A 22,500-nucleotide genomic window follows, 5' to 3' on the forward strand; every position below is an offset into this window, starting at 1 on the left:
ATCCAAGAACTAACCAGGCCCGACCCTGCTTAGCTTCCGAGATCAGATGAGATCAGGCGCATCCAGGCTGGTATGGCCGTAAGCAGAAGCTGCTGCTTGAAATACCTCTTATATGGAGTTGAAGATAAGTCATAGAATATAAGTCATTGATTTGTTGGTTTTATTTGTTGGAGTTAAAGTGCCTTAACCATGTGCAAAACACTTTAGGACGTGAGCTGTCGCTGTTACCACGTTGAAATATGTGTGGCTAGATTAAGCGAGAGCGTTCTCTGCTGGTTGAAAAAGCTTACAGCATCTGGTATTCCCAGGCGGTCTCCCAACCAAGTACTAACCAGGCCCGACCCTGCTTAGCTTCCGAGATCAGACGAGATCGGGCGCATCCAGGCTGGTATGGCCGTGAGCAGAAGTTGCAGCTTGAAATACCTCTTATATGGAGTTGAAGATAAGTCATAGAATATATGTCATTGATTTGTTGGTTTTATTTGTTGGAGTTAAAGTGCCTTAACCATGTGCAAAACACTTTAGGACGAGAGCTGTCGCTGTTACCACGTTGAAATATGTGCGGGTAGATTAAGCGAGAGCCCTCTCTGCTGTTGGAAAAAGCTTACAGCACCTGGTATTCCCAGGCGGTCTCCCATCCAAGTACTAACCAGGCCCGACCCTGCTTAGCTTCCGAGATCAGACGAGTTCGGGCGCATCCAGGCTGGTATGGCCCTATGCAGAAGCTGCAGCTTGAAATACCTCTTATATGGAGTTGAAGATAAGTCATATAATATAAGTCATTGATTTGTTGGTGATAATAATTTAGAAGCGCTTATTTGTTGGAGTTAAAGTGCCTTAACCATGTGCAAAACACTTTAGGACGTGAGCTGTCGCTGTTACCACGTTGAAATATGTGTGGCTAGATTAAGCAAGAGCGTTCTCTGCTGGTTGAAAAAGCTTACAGCACCTGGTATTCCCAGGCGGTCTCCCATCCAAGTACTACCCAGGCCCGACCCTGCTTAGCTTCCGAGATCAGACGAGATCGGGCGCATCCAGGCTGGTATGGCCGTAAGCTGAAGCTGCAGCTTGAAATACCTCTGATATGGAGTTGAAGATAAGTATATAATACAAGTCATTGATTTGTTGGTGATAATAATTTAGAAGCGCTTATTTGTTGGAGTTAAAGTGCCTTAACCATGTGCAAAACACTTTAGGACGTGAGCTGCCGCTGTTACCACGTTGAAATATGTGTGGGTAGATTAAGCGAGAGCGTTCTCTGCTGGTTGAAAAAGCTTACAGCACCTGGTATTCCCAGGCGGTCTCCCATCCAAGTACTAACCAGGCTCGACCCTGCTTAGCTTCCGAGATCAGACGAGATCGGGCGCATCCAGGCTGGTATGGCCGTAAGCAGAAGTTGCAGCTTGAAATACCTCTTATATGGAGTTGAAGATAAGTCATAGAATATATGTCATTGATTTGTTGGTTTTATTTGTTGGAGTTAAAGTGCCTTAACCATGTGCAAAACACTTTAGGACGAGATCTGTCGCTGTTACCACGTTGAAATATGTTTGGGTAGATTAAGCGAGAGTCCTCTTTGCTGGTTGAAAAAGCTTACAGCACCTGGTATTCCCAGGCGGTCTCCCATCCAAGTACTAACCAGGCCCGACCCTGCTTAGCTTCCGAGATCAGACGAGTTCGGGCGCATCCAGGCTGGTATGGCCCTAAGCAGAAGCTGCAGCTTGAAATACCTCTTATATGGAGTTGAAGATAAGTCATAGCATATAAGTCATTGATTTGTTGGTTTTATTTGTTGGAGTTAAAGTGCCTTAACCATGTGCAAAACACTTTAGGACGGGAGCTGTCGCTGTTACCACGTTGAAATATGTGTGGGTAGATTAAGCGAGACCGCTCTCTGCAGGTTGAAAATGCTTACAGCACCTGGTATTCCCAGGCGGTCTCCCATCCAAGTACTAACCAGGCCCGACCCTGCTTAGCTTCCGAGATCAGACGAGATTGGGCGCATCCAGGCTGGTATGGCCGTAAGCAGAAGCTGCTGCTTGAAATACCTCTTATATGGAGTTGAAGATAAGTAATATAATATAAGTCATTGATTTGTTGGTGATAATAATTTAGAAGCGCTTATTTGTTGGAGTTAAAGTGCCTTAAACATGTGAAAAACACTTTAGGACGTGAGCTGTCGCTGTTACCACGTTGAAATATGTGTGCGTAGATTAAGCGAGAGCGCTCTCTGCTGGTTGAAAATGCTTACAGCACCTGGTATTCCCAGGCGGTCTCCCATCCAAGTACTAACCAGGCCCTACCCTGCTTAGCTTCCGAGATCAGACGAGATCGGGCGCTTCCAGGCTGGTATTGCCGTAAGCAGAAGCTCCTGCTTGAAATACCTCTTATATGGAGTTGAAGATAAGTCATAGAATAAAAGTCATTGATTTGTTGGTTTTATTTGTTGGAGTTAAAGTGCCTTAACTATGTGCAAAACACTTTAGGACGTGAGCTGTCGCTGTTACCACGTTGAAATATGTGTGGGTAGATTAAGCGAGAGCGTTCTCTGCTGGTTGAAAAAGCTTACAGCACCTGGTATTCCCAGGCGGTCTCCCATCCAAGTACTAACCAGGCCCGACCCTGCTTAGCTTCCGAGATCAGACGAGATCGGGCGCATCCAGGCTGGTATGGCCGTAAGCAGATGCTGCAGCTTGAAATACCTCTTATATGGAGTTGAAGATAAGTCATAGAATATAAGTCATTGATTTGTTGGTTTTATTTGTCGGAGTTAAAGTGCCTTAACCATGTGCAAAACACTTTAGGACGTGAGCTGTCGCTGTTACCACGTTGAAATATGTGTGGTTAAATTAAGCGAGAGCGCTCTCTGCTGGTTGAAAAAGCTTACAGCACCTGGTATTCCCAGGCGGTCTCCCATCCAAGTACTAACCAAGCCCGACCCTGCTTAGCTTCCGAGATCAGACGAGATCGGGCGCATCCAGGCTGGTATGGCCTTAAGCAGAAGCTGCAGCTTGAAATACGTCTGATATGGAGTTGAAGATAAGTCATAATATAAGTCATTGATTTGTTGGTGATAATAATTTAGAAGCGCTTATTTGTTGGAGTTAAAGTGCCTTAACCATGTGCAAAACACTTTAGGACGTGAGCTGTCGCTGTTACCACGTTGAAATATGTGTGGGTAGATTAAGCGAGAGTGTTCTCTGCTGGTTGAAAAAGCTTACAGCACCTGGTATTCCCAGGCGGTCTCCCATCCAAGAACTAACCAGGCCCGACCCTGCTTAGCTTCCGAGATCAGACGAGATCAGGCGCATCCAGGCTGGTATGGCCGTAAGCAGAAGCTGCTGCTTGAAATACCTCTTATATGGAGTTGAAGATAAGTCATAGAATATAAGTCATTGATTTGTTGGTTTTATTTGTTGGAGTTAAAGTGCCTTAACCATGTGCAAAACACTTTAGGACGTGAGCTGTCGCTGTTACCACGTTGAAATATGTGTGGCTAGATTAAGCGAGAGCGTTCTCTGCTGGTTGAAAAAGCTTACAGCACCTGGTATTCCCAGGCGGTCTCCCACCCAAGTACTAACCAGGCCCGACCCTGCTTAGCTTCCGAGATCAGACGAGATCGGGCGCATCCAGGCTGGTATGGCCGTGAGCAGAAGTTGCAGCTTGAAATACCTCTTATATGGAGTTGAAGATAAGTCATAGAATATATGTCATTGATTTGTTGGTTTTATTTGTTGGAGTTAAAGTGCCTTAACCATGTGCAAAACACTTTAGGACGAGAGCTGTCGCTGTTACCACGTTGAAATATGTGCGGGTAGATTAAGCGAGAGCCCTCTCTGCTGTTGGAAAAAGCTTACAGCACCTGGTATTCCCAGGCGGTCTCCCATCCAAGTACTAACCAGGCCCGACCCTGCTTAGCTTCCGAGATCAGACGAGTTCGGGCGCATCCAGGCTGGTATGGCCCTATGCAGAAGCTGCAGCTTGAAATACCTCTTATATGGAGTTGAAGATAAGTCATATAATATAAGTCATTGATTTGTTGGTGATAATAATTTAGAAGCGCTTATTTGTTGGAGTTAAAGTGCCTTAACCATGTGCAAAACACTTTAGGACGTGAGCTGTCGCTGTTACCACGTTGAAATATGTGTGGCTAGATTAAGCAAGAGCGTTCTCTGCTGGTTGAAAAAGCTTACAGCACCTGGTATTCCCAGGCGGTCTCCCATCCAAGTACTACCCAGGCCCGACCCTGCTTAGCTTCCGAGATCAGACGAGATCGGGCGCATCCAGGCTGGTATGGCCGTAAGCAGAAGCTGCAGCTTGAAATATCTCTTATATGGAGTTGAAGATAAGTCATAGCATATAAGTCATTGATTTGTTGGTTTTATTTGTTGGAGTTAAAGTGCCTTAACCATGTGCAAAACACTTTAGGACGTGAGCTGTCGCTGTTACCACGTTGAAATATGTGTGGGTAGATTAAGCGAGAGCGCTCTCTGCTGGTGAAAATGCTTACAGCACCTGGTATTCCCAGGCGGTCTCCCATCCAAGTACTAACCAGGCCCGACCCTGCTTAGCTTCCGAGATCAGACGAGATCGGGCGCATCCAGGCTGGTATGGCCGTAAGCTGAAGCTGCAGCTTGAAATACCTCTGATATGGAGTTGAAGATAAGTATATAATACAAGTCATTGATTTGTTGGTGATAATAATTTAGAAGCGCTTATTTGTTGGAGTTAAAGTGCCTTAACCATGTGCAAAACACTTTAGGACGTGAGCTGCCGCTGTTACCACGTTGAAATATGTGTGGGTAGATTAAGCGAGAGCGTTCTCTGCTGGTTGAAAAAGCTTACAGCACCTGGTATTCCCAGGCGGTCTCCCATCCAAGTACTAACCAGGCTCGACCCTGCTTAGCTTCCGAGATCAGACGAGATCGGGCGCATCCAGGCTGGTATGGCCGTAAGCAGAAGTTGCAGCTTGAAATACCTCTTATATGGAGTTGAAGATAAGTCATAGAATATATGTAATTGATTTGTTGGTTTTATTTGTTGGAGTTAAAGTGCCTTAACCATGTGCAAAACACTTTAGGACGAGAGCTGTCGCTGTTACCACGTTGAAATATGTTTGGGTAGATTAAGCGAGAGTCCTCTCTGCTGGTTGAAAAAGCTTACAGCACCTGGTATTCCCAGGCGGTCTCCCATCCAAGTACTAACCAGGCCCGACCCTGCTTAGCTTCCGAGATCAGACGAGTTCGGGCGCATCCAGGCTGGTATGGCCCTAAGCAGAAGCTGCAGCTTGAAATACCTCTTATATGGAGTTGAAGATAAGTCATAGCATATAAGTCATTGATTTGTTGGTTTTATTTGTTGGAGTTAAAGTGCCTTAACCATGTGCAAAACACTTTAGGACGGGAGCTGTCGCTGTTACCACGTTGAAATATGTGTGGGTAGATTAAGCGAGACCGCTCTCTGCAGGTTGAAAATGCTTACAGCAACTGGTATTCCCAGGCGGTCTCCCATCCAAGTACTAACCAGGCCCGACCCTGCTTAGCTTCCGAGATCAGACGAGATTGGGCGCATCCAGGCTGGTATGGCCGTAAGCAGAAGCTGCTGCTTGAAATACCTCTTATATGGAGTTGAAGATAAGTAATATAATATAAGTCATTGATTTGTTGGTGATAATAATTTAGAAGCGCTTATTTGTTGGAGTTAAAGTGCCTTAAACATGTGAAAAACACTTTAGGACGTGAGCTGTCGCTGTTACCACGTTGAAATATGTGTGCGTAGATTAAGCGAGAGCGCTCTCTGCTGGTTGAAAATGCTTACAGCACCTGGTATTCCCAGGCGGTCTCCCATCCAAGTACTAACCAGGCCCTACCCTGCTTAGCTTCCGAGATCAGACGAGATCGGGCGCTTCCAGGCTTGTATTGCCGTAAGCAGAAGCTCCTGCTTGAAATACCTCTTATATGGAGTTGAAGATAAGTCATAGAATAAAAGTCATTGATTTGTTGGTTTTATTTGTTGGAGTTAAAGTGCCTTAACTATGTGCAAAACACTTTATGACGTGAGCTGTCGCTGTTACCACGTTGAAATATGTGTGGGTAGATTAAGCGAGAGCGTTCTCTGCTGGTTGAAAAAGCTTACAGCACCTGGTATTCCCAGGCGGTCTCCCATCCAAGTACTAACCAGGCCCGACCCTGCTTAGCTTCCGAGATCAGACGAGATCGGGCGCATCCAGGCTGGTATGGCCGTAAGCAGATGCTGCAGCTTGAAATACCTCTTATATGGAGTTGAAGATAAGTCATAGAATATAAGTCATTGATTTGTTGGTTTTATTTGTCGGAGTTAAAGTGCCTTAACCATGTGCAAAACACTTTAGGACGTGAGCTGTCGCTGTTACCACGTTGAAATATGTGTGGTTAAATTAAGCGAGAGCGCTCTCTGCTGGTTGAAAAAGCTTACAGCACCTGGTATTCCCAGGCGGTCTCCCATCCAAGTACTAACCAAGCCCTACCCTGCTTAGCTTCCGAGATCAGACGAGATCGGGCGCATCCAGGCTGGTATGGCCTTAAGCAGAAGCTGCAGCTTGAAATACGTCTGATATGGAGTTGAAGATAAGTCATAATATAAGTCATTGATTTGTTGGTGATAATAATTTAGAAGCGCTTATTTGTTGGAGTTAAAGTGCCTTAACCATGTGCAAAACACTTTAGGACGTGAGCTGTCGCTGTTACCACGTTGAAATATGTGTGGGTAGATTAAGCGAGAGTGTTCTCTGCTGGTTGAAAAAGCTTACAGCACCTGGTATTCCCAGGCGGTCTCCCATCCAAGTACTAACCAGGCCCGACCCTGCTTAGCTTCCGAGATCAGACGAGATCAGGCGCATCCAGGCTGGTATGGCCGTAAGCAGAAGCTGCTGCTTGAAATACCTCTTATATGGAGTTGAAGATAAGTCATAGAATATAAGTCATTGATTTGTTGGTTTTATTTGTTGGAGTTAAAGTGCCTTAACCATGTGCAAAACACTTTAGGACGTGAGCTGTCGCTGTTACCACGTTGAAATATGTGTGGCTAGATTAAGCGAGAGCGTTCTCTGCTGGTTGAAAAAGCTTACAGCACCTGGTATTCCCAGGCGGTCTCCCACCCAAGTACTAACCAGGCCCGACCCTGCTTAGCTTCCGAGATCAGACGAGATCGGGCGCATCCAGGCTGGTATGGCCGTGAGCAGAAGTTGCAGCTTGAAATACCTCTTATATGGAGTTGAAGATAAGTCATAGAATATATGTCATTGATTTGTTGGTTTTATTTGTTGGAGTTAAAGTGCCTTAACCATGTGCAAAACACTTTAGGACGAGAGCTGTCGCTGTTACCACGTTGAAATATGTGCGGGTAGATTAAGCGAGAGCCCTCTCTGCTGTTGGAAAAAGCTTACAGCACCTGGTATTCCCAGGCGGTCTCCCATCCAAGTACTAACCAGGCCCGACCCTGCTTAGCTTCCGAGATCAGACGAGTTCGGGCGCATCCAGGCTGGTATGGCCCTATGCAGAAGCTGCAGCTTGAAATACCTCTTATATGGAGTTGAAGATAAGTCATATAATATAAGTCATTGATTTGTTGGTGATAATAATTTAGAAGCGCTTATTTGTTGGAGTTAAAGTGCCTTAACCATGTGCAAAACACTTTAGGACGTGAGCTGTCGCTGTTACCACGTTGAAATATGTGTGGCTAGATTAAGCAAGAGCGTTCTCTGCTGGTTGAAAAAGCTTACAGCACCTGGTATTCCCAGGCGGTCTCCCATCCAAGTACTACCCAGGCCCGACCCTGCTTAGCTTCCGAGATCAGACGAGATCGGGCGCATCCAGGCTGGTATGGCCGTAAGCAGAAGCTGCAGCTTGAAATATCTCTTATATGGAGTTGAAGATAAGTCATAGCATATAAGTCATTGATTTGTTGGTTTTATTTGTTGGAGTTAAAGTGCCTTAACCATGTGCAAAACACTTTAGGACGTGAGCTGTCGCTGTTACCACGTTGAAATATGTGTGGGTAGATTAAGCGAGAGCGCTCTCTGCTGGTTGAAAATGCTTACAGCACCTGGTATTCCCAGGCGGTCTCCCATCCAAGTACTAACCAGGCCCGACCCTGCTTAGCTTCCGAGATCAGACGAGATCGGGCGCATCCAGGCTGGTATGGCCGTAAGCTGAAGCTGTAGCTTGAAATACCTCTGATATGGAGTTGAAGATAAGTATATAATACAAGTCATTGATTTGTTGGTGATAATAATTTAGAAGCGCTTATTTGTTGGATTTAAAGTGCCTTAACCATGTGCAAAACACTTTAGGACGTGAGCTGCCGCTGTTACCACGTTGAAATATGTGTGGGTAGATTAAGCGAGAGCGTTCTCTGCTGGTTGAAAAAGCTTACAGCACCTGGTATTCCCAGGCGGTCTCCCATCCAAGTACTAAAAAGGCTCGACCCTGCTTAGCTTCCGAGATCAGACGAGATCGGGCGCATCCAGGCTGGTATGGCCGTAAGCAGAAGTTGCAGCTTGAAATACCTCTTATATGGAGTTGAAGATAAGTCATAGAATATATGTCATTGATTTGTTGGTTTTATTTGTTGGAGTTAAAGTGCCTTAACCATGTGCAAAACACTTTAGGACGAGAGCTGTCGCTGTTACCACGTTGAAATATGTTTGGGTAGATTAAGCGAGAGTCCTCTCTGCTGGTTGAAAAAGCTTACAGCACCTGGTATTCCCAGGCGGTCTCCCATCCAAGTACTAACCAGGCCCGACCCTGCTTAGCTTCCGAGATCAGACGAGTTCGGGCGCATCCAGGCTGGTATGGCCCTAAGCAGAAGCTGCAGCTTGAAATACCTCTTATATGGAGTTGAAGATAAGTCATAGCATATAAGTCATTGATTTGTTGGTTTTATTTGTTGGAGTTAAAGTGCCTTAACCATGTGCAAAACACTTTAGGACGGGAGCTGTCGCTGTTACCACGTTGAAATATGTGTGGGTAGATTAAGCGAGACCGCTCTCTGCAGGTTGAAAAAACTTACAGCACCTGGTATTCCCAGGCGGTCTCCCATCCAAGTACTAACCAGGCCCAACCCTGCTTAGCTTCCGAGATCAGACGAGATCGGGCGCATCCAGGCTGGTATGGCCGAAAGCAGAAGCTGCAGCTTGAAATACCTCTTATATGGAGTTGAAGATAAGTCATAGAATATAAGTCATTGATCTGTTGGTTTTATTTGTTGGAGTTAAAGTGCCTTAACCATGTGGAAAACACTTTAGGACGTGAGCTGTCGCTGTTACCACGTTGAAATATGTGTGGGTAGATTACAGTTTTTCTCAGTCGCTTTGGTGCTATTCTCAGATCACTCTTAACATTTGCACAACACTTAGTGCATTTCTCAGAACAATTATCACAAACTGCAAAACCTAGTGGATGACCTGCAAAAGCGCGTCACTTGCTCAAAATGGATTGTCTATCCCTCAAAAGCAAGTACTCATGTCAATGAAACTGCCAGTGTCGTCAAAATGAGAAGTCCTGTCACCATCGTTTATGAGCATGATAGTCAAATGGCTTTGTCATGTTTTCATTAGGACACTATATTCTCTAAGAGTTTTCTAATGTAAAAAAAAAGGTCAGGACTTGGTGACACTACCTGAAAATGCTCAAGGCAGAACTATACACTACTTGTACAGCCATTTGAAAACTACAGTAAAGTTACACATTGCTGTAGTTAGGGGAGTAACTGAGTACAAGACACTGAATATGTATGTTTCACATTTTTACTGTATGCTCTTTGCAATTCTACAGCATTGTGCAAAAGAAAAATACACTACAGTCACTAATTTACTGTAGAACAAACATAAGAAACACCTTTTTGGTAAAGCTGTGCACAAATGTGAACAATACACTATAGCAGTACATATTCTAACTGAACATAGGTACAGTAAATCATTCTGGCACATCCAGACGTTCCTGTCTGTCTGGCCACATATTTTCATCTACATCACAACGGATATCATCCCTTGCAATGCAACGAGGAAAGTATCTTCTGGAGTGGCGAATCCACCCTCTGCATGAATCTGCTGTGATGTCGTCACATGCTGCATCCATGGCTGCTTGCAGGGCCATTTGTGTATGTGGACGCCGGTCATAAACCTTCCACCTCCAAGCAGAAAAAAACTCCTCAATCGGATTAAGGAATGGGGAGTAGGGAGGGAGATACTCGACCAGCATCCTGTCATCATGTGCCGCAAACCACTGCCTGACCAGAGGTGAAAGGTGAAAACGGACATTATCCCATACAACCACATAATTGCTCTGTTGGCCTCCACCCCTCTCATTCTCGGGGATTATATCCCTGTAAAGAGAGTCTAAAAAAGGGAGCAGGTGTTGTGTATCATATGGACCAATGCGTGGGATATGGGTGAGGACTCCATTCTCCGAGATGGCTGCACACATTGTGATATTTCCTCCGCGTTGGCCTGGGATGTCAGTGGTTGCAACTAAATGCTTCACACACCTCCTCATGAGTGAAAACTGAAGTTCACCTGAGAGCAATTGTTCAATTTAGAGAGATTTCCAGGAAAAAATGATAAAGAAAGGTATTACAGTAAATTAGCTTGACACAATTTGATAACTTGTTCAACAATTTTGTATGTAATGACTAAAGCAATGAAATGAGGACTATTAGTTTTTTAGGAAATGACTATTCAGCGTCCATAAGTATAGTTCATTTTGACTGACATGACATAAACAAATGATAATGTTGTAAAACAGTAGAGAATTGTATGAGAGCAACTGATACATGTCCAAAAGCATTTGCAATTTGTTCAGAGGAAGGAGAAACTGCTACTATGATGTGGACAAAGGACTACATGTTGTGGAGGTTGAACTAATAGTTATGAGAACTTTCATTCTGATCTGAGAATAGCACCAAAGCGACTGAGAAAAACTGTAAGCGAGAGCGCTCTCTGCTGGTTGAAAAAGCTTACAGCACCTGGTATTCCCAGGCGGTCTCCCATCCAAGTACTAACCAGGCCCGATCCTGCTTAGCTTCTGAGATCAGACGAGATCGGGCGCATCCAGGCTGGTATGGCCGTAAGCTGAAGCTCCAGCTTGAAATACTTCTTATATGGAGTTGAAGATAAGTATATAATACAAGTCATTGATTTGTTGGTGATAATAATTTAGAAGCGCTTATTTGTTGGAGTTAAAGTGCCTTAACCATGTGCAAAACACTTTAGGACGTGAGCTGTCGCTGTTACCACGTTGAAATATGTGTGGGTAGATTAAGCGAGAGCGCTCTCTGCAGGTTGAAAAAGCTTACAGCACCTGGTATTCCCAGGCGGTCTCCCATCCAAGTACTAACCAGGCCCGACCCTGCTTAGCTTCCGAGATCAGACGAGATCGGGCGCATCCAGGCTGGTATGGCCGTAAGCAGAAGCTGCAGCTTGAAATACCTCTTATATGGAGTTGAAGATAAGTCATAGAATATAAGTCATTGATCTGTTGGTTTTATTTGTTGGAGTTAAAGTGCCTTAACCATGTGCAAAACACTTTAGGACGTGAGCTGTCGCTGTTACCACGTTGAAATATGTGTGGGTAGATTAAGCGAGAGCGCTCTCTGCAGGTTGAAAAAGCTTACAGCACCTGGTATTCCCAGGCGGTCTCCCATCCAAGTACTAACCAGGCCCGACCCTGCTTAGCTTCCGAGATTAGACGAGACCGGGCGCATCCAGGCTGGTATAGCCGTAAGCAGATGCTGCAGCTTGAAATACCTCTTATATGGAGTTGAAGATAAGTCATAGAATATAAGTCATTGATTTGTTGGTTTTATTTGTCGGAGTTAAAGTGCCTTAACCATGTGCAAAACACTTTAGGACGTGAGCTGTCGCTGTTACCACGTTGAAATATGTGTGGTTAAATTAAGCGAGAGCGCTCTCTGCTGGTTGAAAAAGCTTACAGCACCTGGTATTCCCAGGCGGTCTCCCATCCAAGTACTAACCAAGCCCGACCCTGCTTAGCTTCCGAGATCAGACGAGATCGGGCGCATCCAGGCTGGTATGGCCTTAAGCAGAAGCTGCAGCTTGAAATACGTCTGATATGGAGTTGAAGATAAGTCATAATATAAGTCATTGATTTGTTGGTGATAATAATTTAGAAGCGCTTATTTGTTGGAGTTAAAGTGCCTTAACCATGTGCAAAACACTTTAGGACGTGAGCTGTCGCTGTTACCACGTTGAAATATGTGTGGGTAGATTAAGCGAGAGTGTTCTCTGCTGGTTGAAAAAGCTTACAGCACCTGGTATTCCCAGGCGGTCTCCCATCCAAGAACTAACCAGGCCCGACCCTGCTTAGCTTCCGAGATCAGACGAGATCAGGCGCATCCAGGCTGGTATGGCCGTAAGCAGAATCTGCTGCTTGAAATACCTCTTATATGGAGTTGAAGATAAGTCATAGAATATAAGTCATTGATTTGTTGGTTTTATTTGTTGGAGTTAAAGTGCCTTAACCATGTGCAAAACACTTTAGGACGTGAGCTGTCGCTGTTACCACGTTGAAATATGTGTGGCTAGATTAAGCGAGAGCGTTCTCTGCTGGTTGAAAAAGCTTACAGCATCTGGTATTCCCAGGCGGTCTCCCAACCAAGTACTAACCAGGCCCGACCCTGCTTAGCTTCCGAGATCAGACGAGATCGGGCGCATCCAGGCTGGTATGGCCGTGAGCAGAAGTTGCAGCTTGAAATACCTCTTATATGGAGTTGAAGATAAGTCATAGAATATATGTCATTGATTTGTTGGTTTTATTTGTTGGAGTTAAAGTGCCTTAACCATGTGCAAAACACTTTAGGACGAGAGCTGTCGCTGTTACCACGTTGAAATATGTGCGGGTAGATTAAGCGAGAGCCCTCTCTGCTGTTGGAAAAAGCTTACAGCACCTGGTATTCCCAGGCGGTCTCCCATCCAAGTACTAACCAGGCCCGACCCTGCTTAGCTTCCGAGATCAGACGAGTTCGGGCGCATCCAGGCTGGTATGGCCCTATGCAGAAGCTGCAGCTTGAAATACCTCTTATATGGAGTTGAAGATAAGTCATATAATATAAGTCATTGATTTGTTGGTGATAATAATTTAGAAGCGCTTATTTGTTGGAGTTAAAGTGCCTTAACCATGTGCAAAACACTTTAGGACGTGAGCTGTCGCTGTTACCACGTTGAAATATGTGTGGCTAGATTAAGCAAGAGCGTTCTCTGCTGGTTGAAAAAGCTTACAGCACCTGGTATTCCCAGGCGGTCTCCCATCCAAGTACTACCCAGGCCCGACCCTGCTTAGCTTCCGAGATCAGACGAGATCGGGCGCATCCAGGCTGGTATGGCCGTAAGCTGAAGCTGCAGCTTGAAATACCTCTGATATGGAGTTGAAGATAAGTATATAATACAAGTCATTGATTTGTTGGTGATAATAATTTAGAAGCGCTTATTTGTTGGAGTTAAAGTGCCTTAACCATGTGCAAAACACTTTAGGACGTGAGCTGCCGCTGTTACCACGTTGAAATATGTGTGGGTAGATTAAGCGAGAGCGTTCTCTGCTGGTTGAAAAAGCTTACAGCACCTGGTATTCCCAGGCGGTCTCCCATCCAAGTACTAACCAGGCTCGACCCTGCTTAGCTTCCGAGATCAGACGAGATCGGGCGCATCCAGGCTGGTATGGCCGTAAGCAGAAGTTGCAGCTTGAAATACCTCTTATATGGAGTTGAAGATAAGTCATAGAATATATGTCATTGATTTGTTGGTTTTATTTGTTGGAGTTAAAGTGCCTTAACCATGTGCAAAACACTTTAGGACGAGAGCTGTCGCTGTTACCACGTTGAAATATGTTTGGGTAGATTAAGCGAGAGTCCTCTCTGCTGGTTGAAAAAGCTTACAGCACCTGGTATTCCCAGGCGGTCTCCCATCCAAGTACTAACCAGGCCCGACCCTGCTTAGCTTCCGAGATCAGACGAGTTCGGGCGCATCCAGGCTGGTATGGCCCTAAGCAGAAGCTGCAGCTTGAAATACCTCTTATATGGAGTTGAAGATAAGTCATAGCATATAAGTCATTGATTTGTTGGTTTTATTTGTTGGAGTTAAAGTGCCTTAACCATGTGCAAAACACTTTAGGACGGGAGCTGTCGCTGTTACCACGTTGAAATATGTGTGGGTAGATTAAGCGAGACCGCTCTCTGCAGGTTGAAAATGCTTACAGCACCTGGTATTCCCAGGCGGTCTCCCATCCAAGTACTAACCAGGCCCGACCCTGCTTAGCTTCCGAGATCAGACGAGATTGGGCGCATCCAGGCTGGTATGGCCGTAAGCAGAAGCTGCTGCTTGAAATACCTCTTATATGGAGTTGAAGATAAGTAATATAATATAAGTCATTGATTTGTTGGTGATAATAATTTAGAAGCGCTTATTTGTTGGAGTTAAAGTGCCTTAAACATGTGAAAAACACTTTAGGACGTGAGCTGTCGCTGTTACCACGTTGAAATATGTGTGCGTAGATTAAGCGAGAGCGCTCTCTGCTGGTTGAAAATGCTTACAGCACCTGGTATTCCCAGGCGGTCTCCCATCCAAGTACTAACCAGGCCCTACCCTGCTTAGCTTCCGAGATCAGACGAGATCGGGCGCTTCCAGGCTGGTATTGCCGTAAGCAGAAGCTCCTGCTTGAAATACCTCTTATATGGAGTTGAAGATAAGTCATAGAATAAAAGTCATTGATTTGTTGGTTTTATTTGTTGGAGTTAAAGTGCCTTAACTATGTGCAAAACACTTTAGGACGTGAGCTGTCGCTGTTACCACGTTGAAATATGTGTGGGTAGATTAAGCGAGAGCGTTCTCTGCTGGTTGAAAAAGCTTACAGCACCTGGTATTCCCAGGCGGTCTCCCATCCAAGTACTAACCAGGCCCGACCCTGCTTAGCTTCCGAGATCAGACGAGATCGGGCGCATCCAGGCTGGTATGGCCGTAAGCAGATGCTGCAGCTTGAAATACCTCTTATATGGAGTTGAAGATAAGTCATAGAATATAAGTCATTGATTTGTTGGTTTTATTTGTCGGAGTTAAAGTGCCTTAACCATGTGCAAAACACTTTAGGACGTGAGCTGTCGCTGTTACCACGTTGAAATATGTGTGGTTAAATTAAGCGAGAGCGCTCTCTGCTGGTTGAAAAAGCTTACAGCACCTGGTATTCCCAGGCGGTCTCCCATCCAAGTACTAACCAAGCCCGACCCTGCTTAGCTTCCGAGATCAGACGAGATCGGGCGCATCCAGGCTGGTATGGCCTTAAGCAGAAGCTGCAGCTTGAAATACGTCTGATATGGAGTTGAAGATAAGTCATAATATAAGTCATTGATTTGTTGGTGATAATAATTTAGAAGCGCTTATTTGTTGGAGTTAAAGTGCCTTAACCATGTGCAAAACACTTTAGGACGTGAGCTGTCGCTGTTACCACGTTGAAATATGTGTGGGTAGATTAAGCGAGAGTGTTCTCTGCTGGTTGAAAAAGCTTACAGCACCTGGTATTCCCAGGCGGTCTCCCATCCAAGAACTAACCAGGCCCGACCCTGCTTAGCTTCCGAGATCAGACGAGATCAGGCGCATCCAGGCTGGTATGGCCGTAAGCAGAAGCTGCTGCTTGGAATACCTCTTATATGGAGTTGAAGATAAGTCATAGAATATAAGTCATTGATTTGTTGGTTTTATTTGTTGGAGTTAAAGTGCCTTAACCATGTGCAAAACACTTTAGGACGTGAGCTGTCGCTGTTACCACGTTGAAATATGTGTGGCTAGATTAAGCGAGAGCGTTCTCTGCTGGTTGAAAAAGCTTACAGCACCTGGTATTCCCAGGCGGTCTCCCACCCAAGTACTAACCAGGCCCGACCCTGCTTAGCTTCCGAGATCAGACGAGATCGGGCGCATCCAGGCTGGTATGGCCGTGAGCAGAAGTTGCAGCTTGAAATACCTCTTATATGGAGTTGAAGATAAGTCATAGAATATAAGTCATTGATTTGTTGGTGATAATAATTTAGAAGCGCTTATTTGTTGGAGTTAAAGTGCCTTAACCATGTGCAAAACACTTTAGGACGTGAGCTGTCGCTGTTACCACGTTGAAATATGTGTGGCTAGATTAAGCAAGAGCGTTCTCTGCTGGTTGAAAAAGCTTACAGCACCTGGTATTCCCAGGCGGTCTCCCATCCAAGTACTACCCAGGCCCGACCCTGCTTAGCTTCCGAGATCAGACGAGATCGGGCGCATCCAGGCTGGTATGGCCGTAAGCTGAAGCTGCAGCTTGAAATACCTCTGATATGGAGTTGAAGATAAGTATATAATACAAGTCATTGATTTGTTGGTGATAATAATTTAGAAGCGCTTATTTGTTGGAGTTAAAGTGCCTTAACCATGTGCAAAACACTTTAGGACGTGAGCTGCCGCTGTTACCACGTTGAAATATGTGTGGGTAGATTAAGCGAGAGCGTTCTCTGCTGGTTGAAAAAGCTTACAGCACCTGGTATTCCCAGGCGGTCTCCCATCCAAGTACTAACCAGGCTCGACCCTGCTTAGCTTCCGAGATCAGACGAGATCGGGCGCATCCAGGCTGGTATGGCCGTAAGCAGAAGTTGCAGCTTGAAATACCTCTTATATGGAGTTGAAGATAAGTCATAGAATATATGTCATTGATTTGTTGGTTTTATTTGTTGGAGTTAAAGTGCCTTAACCATGTGCAAAACACTTTAGGACGAGAGCTGTCGCTGTTACCACGTTGAAATATGTTTGGGTAGATTAAGCGAGAGTCCTCTCTGCTGGTTGAAAAAGCTTACAGCACCTGGTATTCCCAGGCGGTCTCCCATCCAAGTACTAACCAGGCCCGACCCTGCTTAGCTTCCGAGATCAGACGAGTTCGGGCGCATCCAGGCTGGTATGGCCCTAAGCAGAAGCTGCAGCTTGAAATACCTCTTATATGGAGTTGAAGATAAGTCATAGCATATAAGTCATTGATTTGTTGGTTTTATTTGTTGGAGTTAAAGTGCCTTAACCATGTGCAAAACACTTTAGGACGGGAGCTGTCGCTGTTACCACGTTGAAATATGTGTGGGTAGATTAAGCGAGACCGCTCTCTGCAGGTTGAAAATGCTTACAGCACCTGGTATTCCCAGGCGGTCTCCCATCCAAGTACTAACCAGGCCCGACCCTGCTTAGCTTCCGAGATCAGACGAGATTGGGCGCATCCAGGCTGGTATGGCCGTAAGCAGAAGCTGCTGCTTGAAATACCTCTTATATGGAGTTGAAGATAAGTAATATAATATAAGTCATTGATTTGTTGGTGATAATAATTTAGAAGCGCTTATTTGTTGGAGTTAAAGTGCCTTAAACATGTGAAAAACACTTTAGGACGTGAGCTGTCGCTGTTACCACGTTGAAATATGTGTGCGTAGATTAAGCGAGAGCGCTCTCTGCTGGTTGAAAATGCTTACAGCACCTGGTATTCCCAGGCGGTCTCCCATCCAAGTACTAACCAGGCCCTACCCTGCTTAGCTTCCGAGATCAGACGAGATCGGGCGCTTCCAGGCTGGTATTGCCGTAAGCAGAAGCTCCTGCTTGAAATACCTCTTATATGGAGTTGAAGATAAGTCATAGAATAAAAGTCATTGATTTGTTGGTTTTATTTGTTGGAGTTAAAGTGCCTTAACTATGTGCAAAACACTTTAGGACGTGAGCTGTCGCTGTTACCACGTTGAAATATGTGTGGGTAGATTAAGCGAGAGCGTTCTCTGCTGGTTGAAAAAGCTTACAGCACCTGGTATTCCCAGGCGGTCTCCCATCCAAGTACTAACCAGGCCCGACCCTGCTTAGCTTCCGAGATCAGACGAGATCGGGCGCATCCAGGCTGGTATGGCCGTAAGCAGATGCTGCAGCTTGAAATACCTCTTATATGGAGTTGAAGATAAGTCATAGAATATAAGTCATTGATTTGTTGGTTTTATTTGTCGGAGTTAAAGTGCCTTAACCATGTGCAAAACACCTTAGGACGTGAGCTGTCGCTGTTACCACGTTGAAATATGTGTGGTTAAATTAAGCGAGAGCGCTCTCTGCTGGTTGAAAAAGCTTACAGCACCTGGTATTCCCAGGCGGTCTCCCATCCAAGTACTAACCAAGCCCGACCCTGCTTAGCTTCCGAGATCAGACGAGATCGGGCGCATCCAGGCTGGTATGGCCTTAAGCAGAAGCTGCAGCTTGAAATACGTCTGATATGGAGTTGAAGATAAGTCATAATATAAGTCATTGATTTGTTGGTGATAATAATTTAGAAGCGCTTATTTGTTGGAGTTAAAGTGCCTTAACCATGTGCAAAACACTTTAGGACGTGAGCTGTCGCTGTTACCACGTTGAAATATGTGTGGGTAGATTAAGCGAGAGTGTTCTCTGCTGGTTGAAAAAGCTTACAGCACCTGGTATTCCCAGGCGGTCTCCCATCCAAGAACTAACCAGGCCCGACCCTGCTTAGCTTCCGAGATCAGACGAGATCAGGCGCATCCAGGCTGGTATGGCCGTAAGCAGAAGCTGCTGCTTGGAATACCTCTTATATGGAGTTGAAGATAAGTCATAGAATATAAGTCATTGATTTGTTGGTTTTATTTGTTGGAGTTAAAGTGCCTTAACCATGTGCAAAACACTTTAGGACGTGAGCTGTCGCTGTTACCACGTTGAAATATGTGTGGCTAGATTAAGCGAGAGCGTTCTCTGCTGGTTGAAAAAGCTTACAGCACCTGGTATTCCCAGGCGGTCTCCCACCCAAGTACTAACCAGGCCCGACCCTGCTTAGCTTCCGAGATCAGACGAGATCGGGCGCATCCAGGCTGGTATGGCCGTGAGCAGAAGTTGCAGCTTGAAATACCTCTTATATGGAGTTGAAGATAAGTCATAGAATATATGTCATTGATTTGTTGGTTTTATTTGTTGGAGTTAAAGTGCCTTAACCATGTGCAAAACACTTTAGGACGAGAGCTGTCGCTGTTACCACGTTGAAATATGTGCGGGTAGATTAAGCGAGAGCCCTCTCTGCTGTTGGAAAAAGCTTACAGCACCTGGTATTCCCAGGCGGTCTCCCATCCAAGTACTAACCAGGCCCGACCCTGCTTAGCTTCCGAGATCAGACGAGTTCGGGCGCATCCAGGCTGGTATGGCCCTATGCAGAAGCTGCAGCTTGAAATACCTCTTATATGGAGTTGAAGATAAGTCATATAATATAAGTCATTGATTTGTTGGTGATAATAATTTAGAAGCGCTTATTTGTTGGAGTTAAAGTGCCTTAACCATGTGCAAAACACTTTAGGACGTGAGCTGTCGCTGTTACCACGTTGAAATATGTGTGGCTAGATTAAGCAAGAGCGTTCTCTGCTGGTTGAAAAAGCTTACAGCACATGGTATTCCCAGGCGGTCTCCCATCCAAGTACTACCCAGGCCCGACCCTGCTTAGCTTCCGAGATCAGACGAGATCGGGCGCATCCAGGCTGGTATGGCCGTAAGCAGAAGCTGCAGCTTGAAATATCTCTTATATGGAGTTGAAGATAAGTCATAGCATATAAGTCATTGATTTGTTGGTTTTATTTGTTGGAGTTAAAGTGCCTTAACCATGTGCAAAACACTTTAGGACGTGAGCTGTCGCTGTTACCACGTTGAAATATGTGTGGGTAGATTAAGCGAGAGCGCTCTCTGCTGGTGAAAATGCTTACAGCACCTGGTATTCCCAGGCGGTCTCCCATCCAAGTACTAACCAGGCCCGACCCTGCTTAGCTTCCGAGATCAGACGAGATCGGGCGCATCCAGGCTGGTATGGCCGTAAGCTGAAGCTGCAGCTTGAAATACCTCTGATATGGAGTTGAAGATAAGTATATAATACAAGTCATTGATTTGTTGGTGATAATAATTTAGAAGCGCTTATTTGTTGGAGTTAAAGTGCCTTAACCATGTGCAAAACACTTTAGGACGTGAGCTGCCGCTGTTACCACGTTGAAATATGTGTGGGTAGATTAAGCGAGAGCGTTCTCTGCTGGTTGAAAAAGCTTACAGCACCTGGTATTCCCAGGCGGTCTCCCATCCAAGTACTAACCAGGCTCGACCCTGCTTAGCTTCCGAGATCAGACGAGATCGGGCGCATCCAGGCTGGTATGGCCGTAAGCAGAAGTTGCAGCTTGAAATACCTCTTATATGGAGTTGAAGATAAGTCATAGAATATATGTAATTGATTTGTTGGTTTTATTTGTTGGAGTTAAAGTGCCTTAACCATGTGCAAAACACTTTAGGACGAGAGCTGTCGCTGTTACCACGTTGAAATATGTTTGGGTAGATTAAGCGAGAGTCCTCTCTGCTGGTTGAAAAAGCTTACAGCACCTGGTATTCCCAGGCGGTCTCCCATCCAAGTACTAACCAGGCCCGACCCTGCTTAGCTTCCGAGATCAGACGAGTTTGGGCGCATCCAGGCTGGTATGGCCCTAAGCAGAAGCTGCAGCTTGAAATACCTCTTATATGGAGTTGAAGATAAGTCATAGCATATAAGTCATTGATTTGTTGGTTTTATTTGTTGGAGTTAAAGTGCCTTAACCATGTGCAAAACACTTTAGGACGGGAGCTGTCGCTGTTACCACGTTGAAATATGTGTGGGTAGATTAAGCGAGACCGCTCTCTGCAGGTTGAAAATGCTTACAGCAACTGGTATTCCCAGGCGGTCTCCCATCCAAGTACTAACCAGGCCCGACCCTGCTTAGCTTCCGAGATCAGACGAGATTGGGCGCATCCAGGCTGGTATGGCCGTAAGCAGAAGCTGCTGCTTGAAATACCTCTTATATGGAGTTGAAGATAAGTAATATAATATAAGTCATTGATTTGTTGGTGATAATAATTTAGAAGCGCTTATTTGTTGGAGTTAAAGTGCCTTAAACATGTGAAAAACACTTTAGGACGTGAGCTGTCGCTGTTACCACGTTGAAATATGTGTGCGTAGATTAAGCGAGAGCGCTCTCTGCTGGTTGAAAATGCTTACAGCACCTGGTATTCCCAGGCGGTCTCCCATCCAAGTACTAACCAGGCCCTACCCTGCTTAGCTTCCGAGATCAGACGAGATCGGGCGCTTCCAGGCTGGTATTGCCGTAAGCAGAAGCTCCTGCTTGAAATACCTCTTATATGGAGTTGAAGATAAGTCATAGAATAAAAGTCATTGATTTGTTGGTTTTATTTGTTGGAGTTAAAGTGCCTTAACTATGTGCAAAACACTTTAGGACGTGAGCTGTCGCTGTTACCACGTTGAAATATGTGTGGGTAGATTAAGCGAGAGCGTTCTCTGCTGGTTGAAAAAGCTTACAGCACCTGGTATTCCCAGGCGGTCTCCCATCCAAGTACTAACCAGGCCCGACCCTGCTTAGCTTCCGAGATCAGACGAGATCGGGCGCATCCAGGCTGGTATGGCCGTAAGCAGATGCTGCAGCTTGAAATACCTCTTATATGGAGTTGAAGATAAGTCATAGAATATAAGTCATTGATTTGTTGGTTTTATTTGTCGGAGTTAAAGTGCCTTAACCATGTGCAAAACACTTTAGGACGTGAGCTGTCGCTGTTACCACGTTGAAATATGTGTGGTTAAATTAAGCGAGAGCGCTCTCTGCTGGTTGAAAAAGCTTACAGCACCTGGTATTCCCAGGCGGTCTCCCATCCAAGTACTAACCAAGCCCGACCCTGCTTAGCTTCCGAGATCAGACGAGATCGGGCGCATCCAGGCTGGTATGGCCTTAAGCAGAAGCTGCAGCTTGAAATACGTCTGATATGGAGTTGAAGATAAGTCATAATATAAGTCATTGATTTGTTGGTGATAATAATTTAGAAGCGCTTATTTGTTGGAGTTAAAGTGCCTTAACCATGTGCAAAACACTTTAGGACGTGAGCTGTCGCTGTTACCACGTTGAAATATGTGTGGGTAGATTAAGCGAGAGTGTTCTCTGCTGGTTGAAAAAGCTTACAGCACCTGGTATTCCCAGGCGGTCTCCCATCCAAGTACTAACCAGGCCCGACCCTGCTTAGCTTCCGAGATCAGACGAGATCAGGCGCATCCAGGCTGGTATGGCCGTAAGCAGAAGCTGCTGCTTGAAATACCTCTTATATGGAGTTGAAGATAAGTCATAGAATATAAGTCATTGATTTGTTGGTTTTATTTGTTGGAGTTAAAGTGCCTTAACCATGTGCAAAACACTTTAGGACGTGAGCTGTCGCTGTTACCACGTTGAAATATGTGTGGCTAGATTAAGCGAGAGCGTTCTCTGCTGGTTGAAAAAGCTTACAGCACCTGGTATTCCCAGGCGGTCTCCCACCCAAGTACTAACCAGGCCCGACCCTGCTTAGCTTCCGAGATCAGACGAGATCGGGCGCATCCAGGCTGGTATGGCCGTGAGCAGAAGTTGCAGCTTGAAATACCT

At 45.4% G+C, this 22,500-nt stretch overlaps 65 non-coding genes across 65 annotated transcripts in view; all 65 read right to left on the reverse strand.

The window, feature by feature from the left end:
- Positions 1-84, reverse strand: part of LOC133436000 (5S ribosomal RNA) — a 119-nt gene extending 35 nt beyond the window's left edge. Inside the window, exon 1 of the ribosomal RNA XR_009779809.1 lies at positions 1-84. This exon is cut by the window's left edge and continues 35 nt beyond it. This is a non-coding gene — a ribosomal RNA (5S ribosomal RNA).
- Positions 85-283: 199 nt separating this feature from the next.
- LOC133436150 (5S ribosomal RNA) lies at positions 284-402 on the reverse strand. Its single transcript, XR_009779952.1, has one exon. It is a non-coding gene; the product is annotated as a 5S ribosomal RNA (ribosomal RNA).
- A 199-nt stretch (positions 403-601) lies between these two features.
- On the reverse strand, positions 602-720 carry LOC133436121 (5S ribosomal RNA). Its single transcript, XR_009779925.1, has one exon. It is a non-coding gene; the product is annotated as a 5S ribosomal RNA (ribosomal RNA).
- A 217-nt stretch (positions 721-937) lies between these two features.
- Positions 938-1,056, reverse strand: LOC133435810 (5S ribosomal RNA). The gene has a single exon (XR_009779627.1). It is a non-coding gene; the product is annotated as a 5S ribosomal RNA (ribosomal RNA).
- A 216-nt stretch (positions 1,057-1,272) lies between these two features.
- LOC133435965 (5S ribosomal RNA) lies at positions 1,273-1,391 on the reverse strand. The gene has a single exon (XR_009779775.1). It is a non-coding gene; the product is annotated as a 5S ribosomal RNA (ribosomal RNA).
- A 199-nt stretch (positions 1,392-1,590) lies between these two features.
- On the reverse strand, positions 1,591-1,709 carry LOC133436025 (5S ribosomal RNA). Its single transcript, XR_009779834.1, has one exon. It is a non-coding gene; the product is annotated as a 5S ribosomal RNA (ribosomal RNA).
- Positions 1,710-1,908: 199 nt separating this feature from the next.
- LOC133436004 (5S ribosomal RNA) lies at positions 1,909-2,027 on the reverse strand. Its single transcript, XR_009779813.1, has one exon. It is a non-coding gene; the product is annotated as a 5S ribosomal RNA (ribosomal RNA).
- Positions 2,028-2,244: 217 nt separating this feature from the next.
- On the reverse strand, positions 2,245-2,363 carry LOC133435861 (5S ribosomal RNA). The gene has a single exon (XR_009779676.1). It is a non-coding gene; the product is annotated as a 5S ribosomal RNA (ribosomal RNA).
- A 199-nt stretch (positions 2,364-2,562) lies between these two features.
- On the reverse strand, positions 2,563-2,681 carry LOC133435804 (5S ribosomal RNA). The gene has a single exon (XR_009779621.1). It is a non-coding gene; the product is annotated as a 5S ribosomal RNA (ribosomal RNA).
- A 199-nt stretch (positions 2,682-2,880) lies between these two features.
- Positions 2,881-2,999, reverse strand: LOC133436079 (5S ribosomal RNA). The gene has a single exon (XR_009779886.1). It is a non-coding gene; the product is annotated as a 5S ribosomal RNA (ribosomal RNA).
- Positions 3,000-3,214: 215 nt separating this feature from the next.
- Positions 3,215-3,333, reverse strand: LOC133436046 (5S ribosomal RNA). The gene has a single exon (XR_009779855.1). It is a non-coding gene; the product is annotated as a 5S ribosomal RNA (ribosomal RNA).
- A 199-nt stretch (positions 3,334-3,532) lies between these two features.
- Positions 3,533-3,651, reverse strand: LOC133435945 (5S ribosomal RNA). The gene has a single exon (XR_009779757.1). It is a non-coding gene; the product is annotated as a 5S ribosomal RNA (ribosomal RNA).
- A 199-nt stretch (positions 3,652-3,850) lies between these two features.
- LOC133436123 (5S ribosomal RNA) lies at positions 3,851-3,969 on the reverse strand. Its single transcript, XR_009779927.1, has one exon. It is a non-coding gene; the product is annotated as a 5S ribosomal RNA (ribosomal RNA).
- A 217-nt stretch (positions 3,970-4,186) lies between these two features.
- On the reverse strand, positions 4,187-4,305 carry LOC133435821 (5S ribosomal RNA). The gene has a single exon (XR_009779638.1). It is a non-coding gene; the product is annotated as a 5S ribosomal RNA (ribosomal RNA).
- Positions 4,306-4,503: 198 nt separating this feature from the next.
- Positions 4,504-4,622, reverse strand: LOC133435838 (5S ribosomal RNA). The gene has a single exon (XR_009779655.1). It is a non-coding gene; the product is annotated as a 5S ribosomal RNA (ribosomal RNA).
- Positions 4,623-4,838: 216 nt separating this feature from the next.
- On the reverse strand, positions 4,839-4,957 carry LOC133435966 (5S ribosomal RNA). The gene has a single exon (XR_009779776.1). It is a non-coding gene; the product is annotated as a 5S ribosomal RNA (ribosomal RNA).
- Positions 4,958-5,156: 199 nt separating this feature from the next.
- Positions 5,157-5,275, reverse strand: LOC133436026 (5S ribosomal RNA). The gene has a single exon (XR_009779835.1). It is a non-coding gene; the product is annotated as a 5S ribosomal RNA (ribosomal RNA).
- Positions 5,276-5,474: 199 nt separating this feature from the next.
- LOC133436167 (5S ribosomal RNA) lies at positions 5,475-5,593 on the reverse strand. The gene has a single exon (XR_009779968.1). It is a non-coding gene; the product is annotated as a 5S ribosomal RNA (ribosomal RNA).
- A 217-nt stretch (positions 5,594-5,810) lies between these two features.
- LOC133436052 (5S ribosomal RNA) lies at positions 5,811-5,929 on the reverse strand. The gene has a single exon (XR_009779861.1). It is a non-coding gene; the product is annotated as a 5S ribosomal RNA (ribosomal RNA).
- Positions 5,930-6,128: 199 nt separating this feature from the next.
- LOC133435805 (5S ribosomal RNA) lies at positions 6,129-6,247 on the reverse strand. Its single transcript, XR_009779622.1, has one exon. It is a non-coding gene; the product is annotated as a 5S ribosomal RNA (ribosomal RNA).
- A 199-nt stretch (positions 6,248-6,446) lies between these two features.
- Positions 6,447-6,565, reverse strand: LOC133436050 (5S ribosomal RNA). The gene has a single exon (XR_009779859.1). It is a non-coding gene; the product is annotated as a 5S ribosomal RNA (ribosomal RNA).
- A 215-nt stretch (positions 6,566-6,780) lies between these two features.
- LOC133435901 (5S ribosomal RNA) lies at positions 6,781-6,899 on the reverse strand. The gene has a single exon (XR_009779714.1). It is a non-coding gene; the product is annotated as a 5S ribosomal RNA (ribosomal RNA).
- A 199-nt stretch (positions 6,900-7,098) lies between these two features.
- LOC133435946 (5S ribosomal RNA) lies at positions 7,099-7,217 on the reverse strand. Its single transcript, XR_009779758.1, has one exon. It is a non-coding gene; the product is annotated as a 5S ribosomal RNA (ribosomal RNA).
- Positions 7,218-7,416: 199 nt separating this feature from the next.
- On the reverse strand, positions 7,417-7,535 carry LOC133436124 (5S ribosomal RNA). Its single transcript, XR_009779928.1, has one exon. It is a non-coding gene; the product is annotated as a 5S ribosomal RNA (ribosomal RNA).
- Positions 7,536-7,752: 217 nt separating this feature from the next.
- On the reverse strand, positions 7,753-7,871 carry LOC133435832 (5S ribosomal RNA). The gene has a single exon (XR_009779649.1). It is a non-coding gene; the product is annotated as a 5S ribosomal RNA (ribosomal RNA).
- A 199-nt stretch (positions 7,872-8,070) lies between these two features.
- Positions 8,071-8,189, reverse strand: LOC133435839 (5S ribosomal RNA). The gene has a single exon (XR_009779656.1). It is a non-coding gene; the product is annotated as a 5S ribosomal RNA (ribosomal RNA).
- Positions 8,190-8,405: 216 nt separating this feature from the next.
- On the reverse strand, positions 8,406-8,524 carry LOC133436175 (5S ribosomal RNA). Its single transcript, XR_009779976.1, has one exon. It is a non-coding gene; the product is annotated as a 5S ribosomal RNA (ribosomal RNA).
- A 199-nt stretch (positions 8,525-8,723) lies between these two features.
- LOC133436027 (5S ribosomal RNA) lies at positions 8,724-8,842 on the reverse strand. Its single transcript, XR_009779836.1, has one exon. It is a non-coding gene; the product is annotated as a 5S ribosomal RNA (ribosomal RNA).
- Positions 8,843-9,041: 199 nt separating this feature from the next.
- Positions 9,042-9,160, reverse strand: LOC133435942 (5S ribosomal RNA). The gene has a single exon (XR_009779754.1). It is a non-coding gene; the product is annotated as a 5S ribosomal RNA (ribosomal RNA).
- Positions 9,161-10,989: 1,829 nt separating this feature from the next.
- Positions 10,990-11,108, reverse strand: LOC133435933 (5S ribosomal RNA). Its single transcript, XR_009779746.1, has one exon. It is a non-coding gene; the product is annotated as a 5S ribosomal RNA (ribosomal RNA).
- Positions 11,109-11,324: 216 nt separating this feature from the next.
- Positions 11,325-11,443, reverse strand: LOC133435806 (5S ribosomal RNA). Its single transcript, XR_009779623.1, has one exon. It is a non-coding gene; the product is annotated as a 5S ribosomal RNA (ribosomal RNA).
- A 199-nt stretch (positions 11,444-11,642) lies between these two features.
- LOC133436120 (5S ribosomal RNA) lies at positions 11,643-11,761 on the reverse strand. The gene has a single exon (XR_009779924.1). It is a non-coding gene; the product is annotated as a 5S ribosomal RNA (ribosomal RNA).
- Positions 11,762-11,960: 199 nt separating this feature from the next.
- Positions 11,961-12,079, reverse strand: LOC133436080 (5S ribosomal RNA). Its single transcript, XR_009779887.1, has one exon. It is a non-coding gene; the product is annotated as a 5S ribosomal RNA (ribosomal RNA).
- A 215-nt stretch (positions 12,080-12,294) lies between these two features.
- On the reverse strand, positions 12,295-12,413 carry LOC133436047 (5S ribosomal RNA). The gene has a single exon (XR_009779856.1). It is a non-coding gene; the product is annotated as a 5S ribosomal RNA (ribosomal RNA).
- A 199-nt stretch (positions 12,414-12,612) lies between these two features.
- On the reverse strand, positions 12,613-12,731 carry LOC133436151 (5S ribosomal RNA). The gene has a single exon (XR_009779953.1). It is a non-coding gene; the product is annotated as a 5S ribosomal RNA (ribosomal RNA).
- Positions 12,732-12,930: 199 nt separating this feature from the next.
- LOC133436125 (5S ribosomal RNA) lies at positions 12,931-13,049 on the reverse strand. The gene has a single exon (XR_009779929.1). It is a non-coding gene; the product is annotated as a 5S ribosomal RNA (ribosomal RNA).
- A 217-nt stretch (positions 13,050-13,266) lies between these two features.
- On the reverse strand, positions 13,267-13,385 carry LOC133435844 (5S ribosomal RNA). Its single transcript, XR_009779660.1, has one exon. It is a non-coding gene; the product is annotated as a 5S ribosomal RNA (ribosomal RNA).
- A 216-nt stretch (positions 13,386-13,601) lies between these two features.
- LOC133435967 (5S ribosomal RNA) lies at positions 13,602-13,720 on the reverse strand. Its single transcript, XR_009779777.1, has one exon. It is a non-coding gene; the product is annotated as a 5S ribosomal RNA (ribosomal RNA).
- Positions 13,721-13,919: 199 nt separating this feature from the next.
- LOC133436028 (5S ribosomal RNA) lies at positions 13,920-14,038 on the reverse strand. The gene has a single exon (XR_009779837.1). It is a non-coding gene; the product is annotated as a 5S ribosomal RNA (ribosomal RNA).
- A 199-nt stretch (positions 14,039-14,237) lies between these two features.
- LOC133436005 (5S ribosomal RNA) lies at positions 14,238-14,356 on the reverse strand. Its single transcript, XR_009779814.1, has one exon. It is a non-coding gene; the product is annotated as a 5S ribosomal RNA (ribosomal RNA).
- A 217-nt stretch (positions 14,357-14,573) lies between these two features.
- LOC133435862 (5S ribosomal RNA) lies at positions 14,574-14,692 on the reverse strand. Its single transcript, XR_009779677.1, has one exon. It is a non-coding gene; the product is annotated as a 5S ribosomal RNA (ribosomal RNA).
- A 199-nt stretch (positions 14,693-14,891) lies between these two features.
- Positions 14,892-15,010, reverse strand: LOC133435807 (5S ribosomal RNA). The gene has a single exon (XR_009779624.1). It is a non-coding gene; the product is annotated as a 5S ribosomal RNA (ribosomal RNA).
- Positions 15,011-15,209: 199 nt separating this feature from the next.
- Positions 15,210-15,328, reverse strand: LOC133436081 (5S ribosomal RNA). Its single transcript, XR_009779888.1, has one exon. It is a non-coding gene; the product is annotated as a 5S ribosomal RNA (ribosomal RNA).
- A 215-nt stretch (positions 15,329-15,543) lies between these two features.
- LOC133436048 (5S ribosomal RNA) lies at positions 15,544-15,662 on the reverse strand. The gene has a single exon (XR_009779857.1). It is a non-coding gene; the product is annotated as a 5S ribosomal RNA (ribosomal RNA).
- A 199-nt stretch (positions 15,663-15,861) lies between these two features.
- LOC133435947 (5S ribosomal RNA) lies at positions 15,862-15,980 on the reverse strand. Its single transcript, XR_009779759.1, has one exon. It is a non-coding gene; the product is annotated as a 5S ribosomal RNA (ribosomal RNA).
- Positions 15,981-16,197: 217 nt separating this feature from the next.
- Positions 16,198-16,316, reverse strand: LOC133435855 (5S ribosomal RNA). Its single transcript, XR_009779671.1, has one exon. It is a non-coding gene; the product is annotated as a 5S ribosomal RNA (ribosomal RNA).
- Positions 16,317-16,532: 216 nt separating this feature from the next.
- LOC133435968 (5S ribosomal RNA) lies at positions 16,533-16,651 on the reverse strand. Its single transcript, XR_009779778.1, has one exon. It is a non-coding gene; the product is annotated as a 5S ribosomal RNA (ribosomal RNA).
- Positions 16,652-16,850: 199 nt separating this feature from the next.
- Positions 16,851-16,969, reverse strand: LOC133436030 (5S ribosomal RNA). The gene has a single exon (XR_009779839.1). It is a non-coding gene; the product is annotated as a 5S ribosomal RNA (ribosomal RNA).
- A 199-nt stretch (positions 16,970-17,168) lies between these two features.
- On the reverse strand, positions 17,169-17,287 carry LOC133436007 (5S ribosomal RNA). Its single transcript, XR_009779816.1, has one exon. It is a non-coding gene; the product is annotated as a 5S ribosomal RNA (ribosomal RNA).
- Positions 17,288-17,504: 217 nt separating this feature from the next.
- LOC133435863 (5S ribosomal RNA) lies at positions 17,505-17,623 on the reverse strand. The gene has a single exon (XR_009779678.1). It is a non-coding gene; the product is annotated as a 5S ribosomal RNA (ribosomal RNA).
- Positions 17,624-17,822: 199 nt separating this feature from the next.
- On the reverse strand, positions 17,823-17,941 carry LOC133435808 (5S ribosomal RNA). Its single transcript, XR_009779625.1, has one exon. It is a non-coding gene; the product is annotated as a 5S ribosomal RNA (ribosomal RNA).
- A 199-nt stretch (positions 17,942-18,140) lies between these two features.
- Positions 18,141-18,259, reverse strand: LOC133436082 (5S ribosomal RNA). The gene has a single exon (XR_009779889.1). It is a non-coding gene; the product is annotated as a 5S ribosomal RNA (ribosomal RNA).
- Positions 18,260-18,474: 215 nt separating this feature from the next.
- On the reverse strand, positions 18,475-18,593 carry LOC133436049 (5S ribosomal RNA). The gene has a single exon (XR_009779858.1). It is a non-coding gene; the product is annotated as a 5S ribosomal RNA (ribosomal RNA).
- A 199-nt stretch (positions 18,594-18,792) lies between these two features.
- Positions 18,793-18,911, reverse strand: LOC133435949 (5S ribosomal RNA). Its single transcript, XR_009779761.1, has one exon. It is a non-coding gene; the product is annotated as a 5S ribosomal RNA (ribosomal RNA).
- A 199-nt stretch (positions 18,912-19,110) lies between these two features.
- LOC133436126 (5S ribosomal RNA) lies at positions 19,111-19,229 on the reverse strand. The gene has a single exon (XR_009779930.1). It is a non-coding gene; the product is annotated as a 5S ribosomal RNA (ribosomal RNA).
- A 217-nt stretch (positions 19,230-19,446) lies between these two features.
- Positions 19,447-19,565, reverse strand: LOC133435939 (5S ribosomal RNA). The gene has a single exon (XR_009779751.1). It is a non-coding gene; the product is annotated as a 5S ribosomal RNA (ribosomal RNA).
- A 198-nt stretch (positions 19,566-19,763) lies between these two features.
- LOC133435841 (5S ribosomal RNA) lies at positions 19,764-19,882 on the reverse strand. Its single transcript, XR_009779657.1, has one exon. It is a non-coding gene; the product is annotated as a 5S ribosomal RNA (ribosomal RNA).
- Positions 19,883-20,098: 216 nt separating this feature from the next.
- LOC133435969 (5S ribosomal RNA) lies at positions 20,099-20,217 on the reverse strand. Its single transcript, XR_009779779.1, has one exon. It is a non-coding gene; the product is annotated as a 5S ribosomal RNA (ribosomal RNA).
- A 199-nt stretch (positions 20,218-20,416) lies between these two features.
- On the reverse strand, positions 20,417-20,535 carry LOC133436164 (5S ribosomal RNA). The gene has a single exon (XR_009779966.1). It is a non-coding gene; the product is annotated as a 5S ribosomal RNA (ribosomal RNA).
- A 199-nt stretch (positions 20,536-20,734) lies between these two features.
- On the reverse strand, positions 20,735-20,853 carry LOC133436168 (5S ribosomal RNA). The gene has a single exon (XR_009779969.1). It is a non-coding gene; the product is annotated as a 5S ribosomal RNA (ribosomal RNA).
- A 217-nt stretch (positions 20,854-21,070) lies between these two features.
- LOC133435864 (5S ribosomal RNA) lies at positions 21,071-21,189 on the reverse strand. Its single transcript, XR_009779679.1, has one exon. It is a non-coding gene; the product is annotated as a 5S ribosomal RNA (ribosomal RNA).
- Positions 21,190-21,388: 199 nt separating this feature from the next.
- On the reverse strand, positions 21,389-21,507 carry LOC133435809 (5S ribosomal RNA). Its single transcript, XR_009779626.1, has one exon. It is a non-coding gene; the product is annotated as a 5S ribosomal RNA (ribosomal RNA).
- Positions 21,508-21,706: 199 nt separating this feature from the next.
- On the reverse strand, positions 21,707-21,825 carry LOC133436083 (5S ribosomal RNA). Its single transcript, XR_009779890.1, has one exon. It is a non-coding gene; the product is annotated as a 5S ribosomal RNA (ribosomal RNA).
- A 215-nt stretch (positions 21,826-22,040) lies between these two features.
- On the reverse strand, positions 22,041-22,159 carry LOC133435903 (5S ribosomal RNA). Its single transcript, XR_009779716.1, has one exon. It is a non-coding gene; the product is annotated as a 5S ribosomal RNA (ribosomal RNA).
- Positions 22,160-22,358: 199 nt separating this feature from the next.
- On the reverse strand, positions 22,359-22,477 carry LOC133435950 (5S ribosomal RNA). The gene has a single exon (XR_009779762.1). It is a non-coding gene; the product is annotated as a 5S ribosomal RNA (ribosomal RNA).
- Positions 22,478-22,500: the final 23 nt, after the last annotated feature.

The sequence above is a fragment of the Cololabis saira genome, unplaced genomic scaffold, assembly GCF_033807715.1.
Source record: "Cololabis saira isolate AMF1-May2022 unplaced genomic scaffold, fColSai1.1 scf057, whole genome shotgun sequence".
Taxonomy (NCBI): Eukaryota; Metazoa; Chordata; class Actinopteri; order Beloniformes; family Belonidae; genus Cololabis; species Cololabis saira.